The sequence below is a fragment of the Lagenorhynchus albirostris genome, chromosome 17 (assembly GCF_949774975.1).
Source record: "Lagenorhynchus albirostris chromosome 17, mLagAlb1.1, whole genome shotgun sequence".
NCBI lineage: Eukaryota > Metazoa > Chordata > Mammalia > Artiodactyla > Delphinidae > Lagenorhynchus > Lagenorhynchus albirostris.
In genome coordinates this window covers 9,990,919-10,005,315 of record NC_083111.1, presented here as the reverse complement: position 1 = coordinate 10,005,315, position 14,397 = coordinate 9,990,919, and the positions used below count along the sequence as shown (strand labels likewise).

At 35.6% G+C, this 14,397-nt stretch overlaps 1 long non-coding RNA gene across 1 annotated transcript in view; it reads left to right on the top strand.

Annotated features, from left to right (window-relative positions):
• Positions 1-14,397, top strand: part of LOC132508264 (uncharacterized) — a 259,740-nt gene that overhangs the window by 126,225 nt on the left and 119,118 nt on the right. The window contains exon 2 of the long non-coding RNA XR_009536500.1: positions 5,250-5,316. This is a non-coding gene — a long non-coding RNA (uncharacterized LOC132508264). The remainder of the gene's footprint in view (positions 1-5,249; positions 5,317-14,397) is intronic.

Sequence of the window (14,397 nt, the reverse complement as noted above, 5' to 3'; positions counted from 1 at the left end):
CTTCCCATAGCTACATGATTTAGGGCACGGATCTGATGCTTTTTTAACAAGGTAGATCTATGGAAATTCAGATTTTTTGAGCTTATTTTATTGTTGTGTTGTGCAGTAGTAATGTGTGTTGGTTTTTAAGTTTAGCTTGAGGTTTAATTTTTTAGAAGTTGCCAATTTATTCAAACTTCATTTTGGTGGGTAAAACATCTCCAAATCGCTTGTTTTTGTAGTTTTAATTTTTCTGGTTTCCAGAGTATTTTCAAAAAATGCATAAGATTTCACTAATAAATGTTTTGATTCCGACTTTTACAGTTTGAAGCGATAATGTGTATGCAATTTATGATCAGCTTTTAAATGCATTGCTGTTCAAAATCACTCAACAAAATTTTTTGTTATTGAAAAGAACATGTCCTTATATTTACCCTGGGCTTTCTGCATTTACAAAATGCTTTCACATTAATGCCTTGAACGATGCCTGTTACACTTGAATGAAAATATAAATTAATTCATTGTCTCATTTTATTCCCACATCTACCCTGAGAAACTCAGTTTTATTACTCTTACATTTCAAAAGAGGAGACAGAAGTTCAAAAGGCACAAAGTTTTACTGGCAGAACTGAGCCCAAAAACCAGGATAAGTTTATCCCTAATCCAGTCCTGTTTGCTCTACATTGTTAATTAATAATATAAATTATAATACTTTCTTGCCTGTTAATGTCTATTCTAGACAATATAACATGAATCTCACTGTCAAACATGTTTTAAATTTGTAGGAATACCCATTCTATTGAAACGTAAGTAAAGAAACTCTCAACAAACATGGAATGAGTATCTGCTACACACAAGACACTGAACAAAACAGGCACAAATTCTGCCCTCTTGAAGCTTACCTTTTAAGGAGGGAGAGAACCAATAAAAACACTAAGTAAGCCAGTGATGCAATGTGTCAGCAGATGGTAAATGCTGTGAAGAAAAAAAGCAGCAAGGACATGGGAAGGGTGCCCTGGGGCAGGTTGCAATATTAAAGAAGGTGGCCAAAGAAGACTTCACTTATAACATGATGTTTGAATAAAGATTTTTAAAATGTGAGGGGGTTGACCAAACTGGTATGTGGGTGACAAGTGTTCTAGACAGAGAAGATGTGAGGCTCTGGGATAGGGCAGACTGTGAGATAGAAGAATTATGAGGAGGTCAGGATAATTGAAGCACGTGGCAGGGGATGGTAAATAATTAGGTCAGAGGACAGGGCTGGGAGAGGGTGGTGGAGATCTTGAAGGCATTGGAAGCTATTGTAAGGTCTGTGACTTTCACTTTCACTGAGATGGAAGTTGTTGGAAGGTTTCGAGCAGAGGAGGGACACCCTTTAACTTACATTCTTACAGGATTGGTCTGCTGCTGTGTTAAAAGTAGACTTGAAGGGATGCAATGAAAACAAAAAGATCTATTCAAAAGCTATTGGGAGGGAGGGAGACGCAACAGGGAAGACATATGGGAACATATGTTTATGTATGACTGATTCGCTTTGTTATAAAGCAGAAGCTAACACACCATTGTAAAGCAATTATACCCCAATAAAGATGTTAAAAAAAAAAAAAAAGCTATTGGGATAATCCAGGTGAGAAATGCTGATAGCATAGAAATAAGAGTAGTAACAATTGTAGATGGTAAGAGGCTGATATATTTTGAATGTGCCAATGATAAGATTTGCTAATGGATGGGATGTAGGGTACAGGGAAAAACAACAAATCAAAGATAACTCCAAGATGTTTAGACTTAGCAACTAATCATACTGGTTCGCCAACAACTCATATAGAAAAGACTGAGAAAGGCAGGTTTGGGAGTGGAGGGAGTTTGTTTGGACCACCTTTAGTTTGAGATGTCATTTAACCATCACAAGGACATATGGGAACAGTTTGGGTATAAGAGTCTGGATATGATCTACCTGATCCAATAATGTAAACATATGAACAAATTAGCATTTTCCAAGGTGTGTTCCTTGGAGCATATACATCAGACATTTATTAGAAAGGGAGTTCTACAGTCGATTATATTTGAGGAATCATGCATTAAACAATGTTAATCACTGAAAGCTTTTAATATGTAAAAAATGTGCATTGTAATTTTCTAGCATATGCAGCATGATATAGCTTGCTAAGATTATCTCACAGTGGAATCCTTATTTTTAAAAAACATATTAACAAATGTATACCTTAGGAAAGCTGACCTAGACCAAATTAAATCCACTTCCAAAATATTAGCACTGTTATTCTTCATCTTGACCTGCGTCTTTCCTTAGTAGCAATGCTTTTATAATCACAGCAAAGTTAGAGCAGTTCTCCCTGCCTTCCTGGTTCACTCAGTCTGCCTCTAGCACCATCACTTCATCTACCACAGATAATATGGAGGCACTGCTGATTCTGAACCTCAGAAACCAACTGATGATTCACTCCTTAGGTAAGCAGAACCAACCAATACAAATGGCTTTATTGGATGGTGGGACTGCTTCATGAAAAAATATTCTGTAGGTGAGAAGCAAAGAAGAGCAAATCTGTAGCTGATGGATGACTAAACCAAGAGAACAATAGAGAGAAGAGAATTAGGTTTGCTTTTGCTCCTGGAGAGACAGAGACCACTAGATTTGTCACGGGGTTTTAGAAACCATGAGGCAAAAATGGGGAAGCAAAAGGCAAAGCAGGTTTTCAGCATTTGGTTTTAGATGCAGACTAGCTGACAGGATGTAGGGCTGAAAATGTGTTACGCATGTTTTAAAATTTTTATAAAGTTTATGTAATTGTAGCTGTTGGGTTTCACAAGAAGAATTTCTTTCCTATTTCTTACGGTTCCTATAAATTCCTCATATACTCAGGTCGATTGACTGTCCTAATTCCTTGGAAAAGTTACTCCAAAATTGCTCCATTTTGGGTGAAATAATACAGCTTTATAAGAGATTGAGTAAAAGAGAGTCCTTTAGTACAGAATGATCAGGCAAATCAAATTCCACGGTGATTATTTCCCTGGACATATCAGTTAGTATTCATTGACCTAATTTTCTTCATTTGTGAATGGAGATGCTGAGGAGGAAGGAAGAGACAGAACACACACATACACAAACAGGGGAAGGTTCTGGGCTAGTTAACAGCCAGACCCTGCCGGGGCAGAGTCGACAATGACAAGGAAATGATTCCTGTCCTCAAAAAGCTTATGATCAAATAGGAGGAATCAAATGTGTCACAAAAATAAGAATAGCAGCAGGTTATGGGAACTCAGAGGAAGGAATGATCATTTTCATGGGAGCTACTGAGAAGTCTCCCTGATGGTAATCTGTGCTAAAACTTATGACTAATAGGTATGAGATCACTGTTAAGAAATTGGCAGGATTAGAGAAGTTCAGGCTAAACATGAACAATAGCAATGTTAACATCTTTCTTCCCACCCAGCTTGAGATCAAAGGCGTCTATGAAAAGTCCTAGGATTTGGCTTGGGAAATTTCTCCATGTTTTTCCCTCTCTCCCCCACTTATTTATTCTCTTCTAGCTTAGGTTACTGTCCCATTTGTCACTACAAGAATTTTCTATTTCTGCTTAACCCATTCAGATTGACAATATTCCATCTAAATTTTGGTGACCTTTCTTCTCCAAACATTGCCTCTTGTATTATATTGCCTGATTCCCCACACTGCCCTGCTTCTGCTTCTAAAAATCTGGAACACCAGATATCCTAACTCCCATTTGCCTGGGAGGTGTAACCAGACAGGTGGCCACCAACCTGAGGAATCAGAAAGAGGCCAGAAAATCAGAGCTGTGTTCACAAGGGAACTATTGTTCCATTTGGGTGGAAATCATGGTAGGTGAAAAGGAATAGTATGAAACAGAGCTCCCCACACAGATGGAAGCTCTCATATAAAATCTTTGAAAACTCATTTAGTTAAAAATGTCAGACTGTTTTTTGTGTGTGTGTAGGAAGGGAGAGTATTTCATATATTTAATCAAGGAAGTAACATACTCTAGATTTTTCATTATGAAAGTTAATTTAGTGGCTATGAATAAAATGGATTGGCTGGGGAAGGTGCCCATACAATAATAGAACTTGGTCTGGAGTCATGGGATTGGGAAGACAGAAGAGAAGGAAATACGAGAGGACAGTTTTGGAAGTGAAATCAATAGGATATTGATTAAAAACGGGGCTGAGGAAGACACAGCAATGATATAATCATATCTCTGAGACATGCTGGATAACAACATGTGGCCTTGAGACTGAGTGGATGGGATTATTAAGGAGAAACAGGAAAGTCAAGAGAGGAAGTGTTTTTATGCCCAGAGGAGTTAGAGTGGTGAAAAGTATCCTCTATTTGGAATGAGAAGCTGAGATTTGGATCCCTTCTTGGACAAAATGTAACTTCTGTGAATTTATTTTCCTTAGCTAAAAACTCTCTTGCGGACTGGTTAAATGAATTATGTGAAATGTTTATGGGAGTTTCTGTTTCATAATTGGTGCTTTATAAAAATTTGCTTGGAATTGAATTTCTGGATTGGGAGGGAACTTCACCCTAGCTCCCATGGGTTGGTTACCCTTCCTATGTTTAAAGATGTTCCCTAGCTTTTGCACCAAATGGCCATTCTGCTCTCCAGAGACAGAAAACCCTTGCAGGATAACTCCTTTGTCTATGAACAGCTCTGAGTGTAAACAATCTTCTGTACATTGTGAAGTGTCTTCCTAAAGAATCCATTCTCAAACCTTACTGTGCATAAGAATTGCTTCAGCAGCTTAAGGTCCCCATGAGATTCACATTGGATTGATCTGTGGGTGGCACAGGAATTTGTATTTTAAAGAGTTTCCAAGTGATTCTGATGAGATTCTTTGATAAGCAATACCCTAAAACTTCACCCACATGTCTAATACGATTTTTAAAAATTGCTGTCGTGTCTCCAGTGACTGTCTTCTCCAAGTATAATATGAAATGATAGCAGTTAAAGTGCTTTGAAAAAACAAGGCCTATAAATAATCTTGAGATGAAAGAATGTTTTCTTAAGAAAACGGTGAAACGTCAAATAGTTTTATCATAATAACAGTTAATACTTACTGAAATTTTTCATCTGTATTGGATGCCTTATTCTAATGTTTATATTTTATTATTTCATCATTCTACAGTTGAAGCTTAGAAAAGTTTCTTTCCTAGGGTCATAAAGTGGCACAGCCAAATTTCAAACACATTTTATTGCCTTGTTTAAAAACTAAAGAGATGGTTTTTCCTTTTGTAGCCAAGAAAATCATCCAGGAAACTTATGGATGTAGTGCCGCAGGAGAGATACATGTCCACATTTAAAGGTAAGCACAACTATTTCATCTAGTAATGTATTTTTTTTCTTTTTCTTTTTTTTTATCTTTATTGGAGTATAATTGCTTTACTAGTAATGTATTTTTGTTCATCAGACTTCTCTTTGTTTGCATGGCTGTTGTCATCGTGTTATCAGGTGTGTGTTAAACAATAAAAAATTGACTCCAGAGAAGGAGTCATTTGTCTTATCTTTTGGAATTATCTTCCTGTGAACTTACCTTCCTAGAGAAGCCTTATGGGGTGAGCCTAGTATTGAAAATTCAGAGGGAATGGGATGGAGAGAGAAGAAAGGGAAGAGCAGCACACACCAGACCCATTTTGTCCATTTCACCATTTTGTTCAGCGCTAATAGCTGTGTTCAGTCTCTCCATACTAGGTCTATAGCAATTAATTCTGAATCTACCAAGAGTTATTTTACATATGGAAGATTTTAGAATAATATATGAATAACTGTCTTTTTACAATGGCATGCTCCTTTCTAGTCTTATGCTTTTTCAGACTTAAACAATATAGTGCCCTGAGTTCTAATTTTTCCAAACTGAAATATTCCTATTATGGTCATTATCATCGTAGGAAAAAAGGGACGTGTGGCTTTCGGTTTCCTTCACCAGCGTTTCTCAATCCTAGACGCAACCTAAACTCACTTGAAGAAGTTCAAGAACTAACGATGCTCAGATTTTTCTGGGACTGGCTATAATTAACTGAATCTTTGGTGTGGAACCTGGGTATACATTTTAAAGCTCCCAGGTGATTCTGGTGGGCACCAGAGTTGAGAACTAAAATTTAACTCCATGTTTAGAATCCATCATGAAATTGGAGCCTGCACCACATTTGTAAATGGAAAACAAAAACAATGACCAAACCAAAACCGAGTTCTTCGTATCTGTAATCATTAAGAGAAGTACTGGCGATTGAAGGGTAGAGTGAAAGCTTTGCTTGGATCAACATAATAAATTCATGAAATTTATGAGAGAAAGATTTTTAGGTAGAATGGTTCTCAGAGAAATAGAAATGCTACTCAGATAACCCTTGAGAATCTGAGGATAAAATTACACTTCAAACATCACCTAGGTAAAATCTAACTTTTTAATATCCTCGTATTAATGAAACTGAGTTTATTTTAATCCTGATTCTGAAAAAGTTAAAATTTTACTTCATGTTACAATTTTGATCAATGCTCTACTTCCAAACAGAACAACTTCTCTTTAAAAAGTTTGCAAATTTCCTTAGAGAGCTGTATTTTTACTGAAATAACAGCATAATTATTGTCCTAAGTCACTTTTATGACCAAAGAAAGCTGAAAAATGGAAGCCCAAAGCGACATTATATTTTTTACTAATTCCTTCAGTTCCCATTTCCTTTGATATGTGGAGTCGTGGTCACAACACATTATTTATTTAGCTTTACTTAAAGGGAGAATACTTTGATTTGTCAAGTACTTGATTCTTCCATAAATGGTAGGTTGCTTGTAGAACTTGCTTTAGAATTTTGGTTGAATGTTATTGGATCCTTTTCCTATGTCACCAGGGTTTACTTGAACTGAACATAAGTGTACTGGCTCTTAGACAGTGGTTCCTGTAGCAAACAGATCCTAACTATCTCAACATGCCAGTGGTATATTAATGGCCACTGTAAAGACACACAGCCTGGAATTACATTGATTATGGGGGTTCCAAGGAGTACCAGTGATTGACTCCCACAAGACTAAGGGCTGTCTCAGCTGTGGAGGGCATTTACTGTGATGTACTCTTTAAGTGGTCTCAACAGGATACCGTGAGACGAAAATGGACTTATTTAGACGTGCTCTTGCCAAGAATGATTTCTAGTTTTGGTGTCGTTAGGAAAGGCTTTTACTGTTCCCACTGTCTTTTCCTCACATAAATCCTTGTCTCTGCCATCTGCTTTCACCTCATTCATTTTCAGCGAGAGGTGGTGTGGTACCATCTGATTTCCTAATCATTAAGCTGTTCTCTTCTGGCCACAGGTTAGCTACTTTCCTCCCCTCCCTCCCTCCCTTCCTCCCTTCTTTCCATGTTTTTCATTCTTTCACTGGCTCTCCACCCTTCTTCCTTTCCTCCCTCTCTCCCTTCCTAATTGCAATTGCCGGCCACAATCAGACTATGACTTAGTTGAGAAGAAACTGTCGAATGCTGTTAAGTCCTCAGTACTGACACTTCCCAATTGTTAGGGGTTGTTTTGAAGGGCATAAATTGAGGTATTAGTTCAGAGTATTTGAGCTTCTTTCTTTTTTTCTGGTGCTTTTATCTAGTTTCTGACTTTTAGATCCTTTGCATCATTTTGTAAGGTTTTTATAAAGTCATCCTTTGTGAAAATGTACCGCTTTGTTGAATCGCGTGGAATTTCTATTGATTTGCAGTTCCTTCATCTTGGGACAAATCCTCAGTTAACCTCGGATGATATAGTTTGTGTGTTAGCATTCCCTTTATTGTTTGCTATATATGTTCTCTTTGACGTTTTGATTTTCCAGTCTTCAAGCAAAGTTTTATCTTGAGTTTTCAGTGCAGACTTTCCAACACTTTATCTTTGAATACTTTTCACCGAGATGACTTTTTTTTAAAAAATAAAATTATTCATAATTGTATTGCTCGTCCCTTAACTGGTTCTATTTGGTAGAGTTTACAAAGCATGTGACTGACAGCTGTATTTCTCTTTATATGACTGATGGTCTGGATTTGCCCCTTTCTCTGATACTATAAACTACATCTTGGCTCCTGAGCTGTTACTGAAGTCAAATGTCTTTTCTATCTATTTCACAAGTTTGTTTTGAATCCTAAATGGTGCAATTATGATAACCTTTTTTTTAAAATTTTTTTTAAATTTTTCATCCTGATACATCATAAGTATTTCTATCAGCCCCCTTAAATGAAATTAATTGCTGCAGGTAAATAGATCAACTGCTTTCTAAGGGAAGAAATAGAAATACTGTTTATCCAGACTTGGGGGATATTAGGGAAAAATGTAAACTTCCACGAAGCCAGATGATGTCATGTTGTTCTCAAGGCAGATTCAGGGGCCGCCCTCGAAGCACAGAAATACTGACCCCTCCGCTGCCTCGGCCTCCTAAGCGCCGGTCTCTTCGGGCCGGCTCTCCCCAGGTGTGTGGGGCGGCTGGATGCCGACCTTGCCCTGCCACGTCTGACGACCATGAGGCACCACTATCTGAAAAGCAGTATTTATTTTTTCTTTTTTTTTAAACATCTTTATTGGAGAATAATTACTTTACAATGTGTGTTCGTTTCTGCTTTATAACAAAGTGAATCATGATAACCTTTTGTTAACGCTAAAACATTGTGTAAAAGTAAAGGATTACTATTAGCTGAAAAAAGATCTTAATCAAATTTAGGCTTTTAAAAATATCAAACATTTAGTGAAATTATATCATTTGATGGAAAAAAAGGAAAAAGGGGAAAAGGAGGAAAGGGGGAATATATATAAAAAATTAGAGCAGTGAATGTATAAAAGGTTAAAACATGGAGGGAAAAAAAGTCACTAGTACAATCGGAGACAACGTCTAAAAAGGAAAAAAAATTGGCAGTAATTCAGTTGTATAGTCTGTAATGACAAAACCATCATAAAAAAAAACAGAGAAGAAATTTATATGTGTTATTTTAATGAACATTTCTCTTTTTTCTTCCAGATTTATTGAGATATAATTGACATATAGCACTGTATAAGTTTAAGATGTACAGCATAATGTTTTGACTTGCATACATCACGGAATGATTGCCACAGTAAATTTAGTGAACATCCATCATCTCATATACATACAGCATTAAATAGAAAAAAATTTTTTCCTTGTGATAAGAACTCTTAGGTTTCATATATAAAGTACAGCATTGTTAATTATCTTTATCATGTAGTACATCACATCCCTAGTACTTATTTATCTTATAACTGAAGGTTTGTACCTTTTGACTGCCTTCATCCAATCCTCACTTTTCCCATCCCCTGTCTCTGGTAACCACAAATATGATCTCTTTTTTCATGAGTTTGTTTGTTTATTTTTGAAGTATAGTTGACCTACAACACTATGTTAATTCCTGGTACACAGCATAGTGATTTGCTATTTCTATACATTTCAAAATGATCACCATGATAAGTCTACTTGTCATCTGTCACCATACAAAGAGGTTACATAATTATTGACACTGTTCCCCACACTGTACATTTCATACCTGTGAATCAATTATTTTGTTACTGAAAGTTTGTACCTCTTCATCTCCCTCACCTGTTTCTCTCATCTCCCCTCCCTTCTCCCTTCTGACAACCACCTATTTGCTCTCTGTACCCATGACTCTGTTTCTGGGCTTTTTTGTTGTTGTTCTCATTTGTTTTATTTTTTAGATTCCACACGTAAGTGAAATCATCTAGTATTTACCATTCTTTCTGATTTATTTCACTTAGCAAAATACCCTCTAGGTCCATCCATGTTATCACACATGGCAAGATTTCATTCTTTTTTATGGCTGGATAACATGCCATTGTATACGTATACCACTTTATCCATTCACCTATTGATGACCACTTAGGTTGCTTTCATATCTTGTCTATTGTAAATAATGCTACAATGGGTGCATATATCTTTTAAAATTAGTGTTTTCATTTTCTTTGGGTAAATACCCATGAGCGGAATCACTGGATCATATGGTAGATCTATTTTTAATTGTTTGAGGAGTTTCTATACGGTTTTCCATAGTGGCTGCACCAATTTATATTCCCACCAACAGTGCACAAGGATTCCCTTTTCTCCTCATCCTCGCCAGCACTCGTTATTTGTTGTCTTTTTAATAATAGCCATTATGATAGGAGTAAGGTGATATCTCATTGTGGTTTTAATTTGCATTTTCCTGATGATTAGTGATATTGAGCATCTTTTCATGTGCTTGTTGGCCATCTCTATGTCTTCTTTAGAAAAACATGTATTCACGTCCTCTGCCTATTTTATAATTGAGTTGTTTGTTTTTTTAGCATGGCATTTACTGTTATAAATTTCTGTCTGAGCACTGCTCTCATTACAGGCCATAAATTTTCGTGTGCAGTGTTTTTGTTTTCATTCATTGCAAAGTATTCTCTAACTTTCCCTGAGATTTCTTCAACGGATTTGTTGTTCAAGAGTGTGTTTAATTTTAACATATTTATGAATTTTCCAGATTTTCTTTTTTTTTTTTTTAAATTTATTTTTGTCTGCGTTGGGTCTTTGTTGTTGCTTGCGGGCTTTCTCTAGTTGCAGCGAGCGGGAGCTACTCTTCATTGTGGTGTGTGGGCTTTTCATTGCGGTGGCTTCTCTTGCTGCGGAGCACAGGCTCTAGGCGTGCAGGCTTCAGTAGTTGCAGCACGTGGGCTCTAGAGCACAGGCTCAGTAGTTGTGGCACACGGGCTTAGTTGCTCTATGGCATGTGGAATCTTCCTGGACCAGAGCTTGAACCCGTGTCCCCTGCATTGGCAGGCGGATTCTTAACCACTGAGCCACGAGGGAAGCCCTAGATTTTCTTTTTTTATTGACCTTTAATTTCATTCCATTGTGGTCAGAAAATTTATATGATTCAATCTTTTTAAATTTATGGAGCCTTATTTTGTGGCCTAACATATGGTGTATCCTGGAAGACATTCTCACGTGCACTAGAGAAGAATGTGTATTTTGCTGTTGTTGGAAGCAATGAACGTTCTCTATTTGTCTGTTAAATCTAATTGATTTATAGTCTTGTTGTCTTCTATTTCCCTGTCCTTTTTTTCTTGTCTAGTTGGTCTATGCATTATTTAAAGTGAGGTTTTGAAGTCTTCAGCTATTATTTTCAAACTTTCAATTTCTCTCTTTAAATTTATCAGGTTTTGCTTTGTATCATTTGGTGAGATTGTTAGGTGAGATATATTTTTATAACTCTTATATCATCTTGATGTATTGTCCACTTTATCATTATATAATATTTTTCTTTGTCTCATAACCATTTTTGTCTTAAAGTCTCTTATCTGATATTAATTAAGCCACTCTGTCTCTGTTTTGGTACTGTTTGCATGGATGATCTTTTATGGTCTTTTTATTTCCACCTATTGGTGTCCTTGGATCTAAACTAATCTCTGTAGACTACATTTAAAAATGTAGATCATTTTTAAAATCAATTATTCCAATCTCTGTCTTTTAATTGTAGATTTTAATCCATTTACATTTAAAGTTGTTACTAATAAGGAAGAACTTACTTGTACCATTTTGCTAGTCATTTTCCCAATGCCATATCTATTTTTGTTCTTTACTTCCTCCAGTATTGCCTTCTTTTGTGATTAATTGAATTTTTTCTAATGTTTCATTTTGATTTTCTTCCCATTCCTTTACTGAATATTTTTAAGTTATTTTCTTAGTGGTTGCCCTTTAACATTTTAATGCAATTAATATTTTAATTTATAACAATCTAGTTCAAATTAATACTTAATTGAATTTAGGTTCAAGAGTATACAAAATCTTTGCTGATATAGCTCTCAACAGATAGAAAATCTTATATAGCTCTAAACTCCCTTTTCATTGTTGTCACAAATTACCCCTTTGTACATTGTTTGCCTTTCAGTGTAGATCTGTATCTTATTGTCTTATGTAGTTATATGTTATATCACATAGGAAAATAAAATGTTACAAACCAAACCAAAAATATAGTAATACTGAGTATACCTATGTAGTTACCTTTATTGGTGTTCTTTATTTCTTCCTATGGATTCAAAAAACTGTCTAGTGCCCTTTCAGACTGAAGGACTCTCATTAGCATTTCTTATAGGGAACTTCTACTAGTGGTGAACTTTCTCATTTTTTTTTGGCAGTGTCTTAATTTCTTCATTTTTGAAAGATAGTTTTGCCAGATATAGAATTATTGGTTAACAGTTTTTTTGTTCTTTCAGGACTTTGAATATGTCATCACACTGCTTCCTAGCCTTCATGGTTTCTAATTAGAAATCAGTTGTTAACCTCATTGAAGTTCCCTTGTACATGATGAATCTCTTCTCTATTGTTGCTTTCAGCTTCTTGTGTGTCTGTGTGTGTGTGTATGCACTTGGATGTTGATGGTTTGATTATAATGTGTCTCAGTGTAAATGTCTTTAAATTTCTCCTATTTGGATTTGTTGAGCTTCTTAGATGTGTAGATTTATGTATTTCATCAAATTTGGGAAGTTTTCAGCAATTATTCAAATATTCTTCTTCTCTTCTCCCACTAAGATTCCTATTATGTGTATGAGGGTACACTTTAGGAGGTTTGACCTGTCTCTTGGCTCTGTTCATTTTCCTTTTTCTTTTCCTTTTCTGTTCCTCAGACTAAATGACCTCCATTGACCTGTCTGAAGTTTACTGATTATTTTATCTGCTCAAGTCTGCGGTTGAAAGTTTCTAGTAAAATTTTCATTTCAATTATTGTACTTTTCAGCACTAGGATCTCTATTTGATTCCTTCTTATAATTTATATCTCTTTATTGATATTCTTTATTTGATGAGACAGATTTCTAATGATTTGCTTTAGATATCTGTATGTGGCTTCTTTGAGCTCTTTGGATATATTTAAAATACTTGATTTAAAGTCTTTGTTTAATAAGTCTGGTGTCTGGGCTTCTTCAGGAATAGTTTCAAGTAATTTCTTTTTTTCCTTTTTATGGGCTATACTTTCATGTTTTTTTGTACAAATTGTAATATTTTGTTTAAAACTGGACATTCTGAATATTATAATATAATAAATCTGGAGATCAGATTCTCCCTCCTTCCCAAGGCTTTTTGTTGCTACTTGTGGAGTAGTTGCTGTTTGTTTGTATGGTGATTTTTCTGTACTGATTTTCTAAAGTCTGTATTGTTCATTCTGTATGGACACTGAAGTTTCTGTTCTGTTAGCTCAGTAGACAGCTAATGATTTGACAGAATTTTTCTCAGAATTTAAAGCTGAGATTCAGCTCTTTTGTTCTTATTTAAGCATTCACCTGCTTGCTGTTCACATCTGATGCGTTTCCAGAGTTCTCATGAACTTGACTTCAACTGTTTTTGCCAGTGTATTTGCTGCTTGTGTTGGGGGACAGGTTTTTGGAATTTCCTACTCTTTCCCTTTCCCTGATGTTATTCTACATATACTGACATTCAATCTTCACAATAAGCAGCTTTTGTCTGAGATAATGCAAATAGAAGCCCATGAACCCTGTTTCCTTTCTCATGTGCCCATCTGCTGGACGTGGATTCATGAGAAAGGCTCCAGGTGGGAACAACTGGGTCTACTTCAAACTGAATGCTTGGCCTGTTCTTCTGTTGTGATCCTTCCCATCATTCTCCAACAGTGTGGAGCCAAGCCTCTGCTCTCAAGATGGGACTTAGAACAGCTTCTCCCCCAGCTGCTCCCACAATAACAGGTTCTTATGCTTTTTCTTGAACATATCATTTGTTACTATCTTTGTGATGGGGTTCACAAATTTTTTTTCAAAATTAGGGACTTATGTTTGTTTTTTTTTGTAGATTATTTCCAAATAATGAGCATTATTTTATGCTTATTTGTGAAAATGTTGTGATTTACTAGAAGAGTAACTATGTTTTCTTTGAAAATAGCATAAAGCTTTGATAACTTCCTGCCACTAATTGTCACAGTTTTATAACAGACAATGGTCTAGCTGCCAGAGGTAAAACAAGAAATCCTCAGGTATTTTGTATTATCTTATTTTTCTCATCTCACTCTTATTTTTTGGATGCATGTATGAAATCATCATAGTTGCAGATTCACATCTTAGATTTGCCCTGGAGTTCTATTTACTATTATATTTAAAACATTAATTTGAGTAAGTATATTTACATTGCTGTTTTATTGATATTTTTAATGCAGTTGTGAATCAACTTTGAACAGCTAATCTAGTTTATTTAAATTAATCAAGAATTTAAAGAAACATAATCATAACAAGGAAAATTTTTAAAGTTAACAAATATGTCATTTAGATGAGACAGTATATGTTTTTCAAGATAAAAAATACCAGCACAGTCTTTGAAAGTGCGTGCACAGCACTTTATAATCAATGATTATTAAATACATTTGGCATTTTGTGAACAT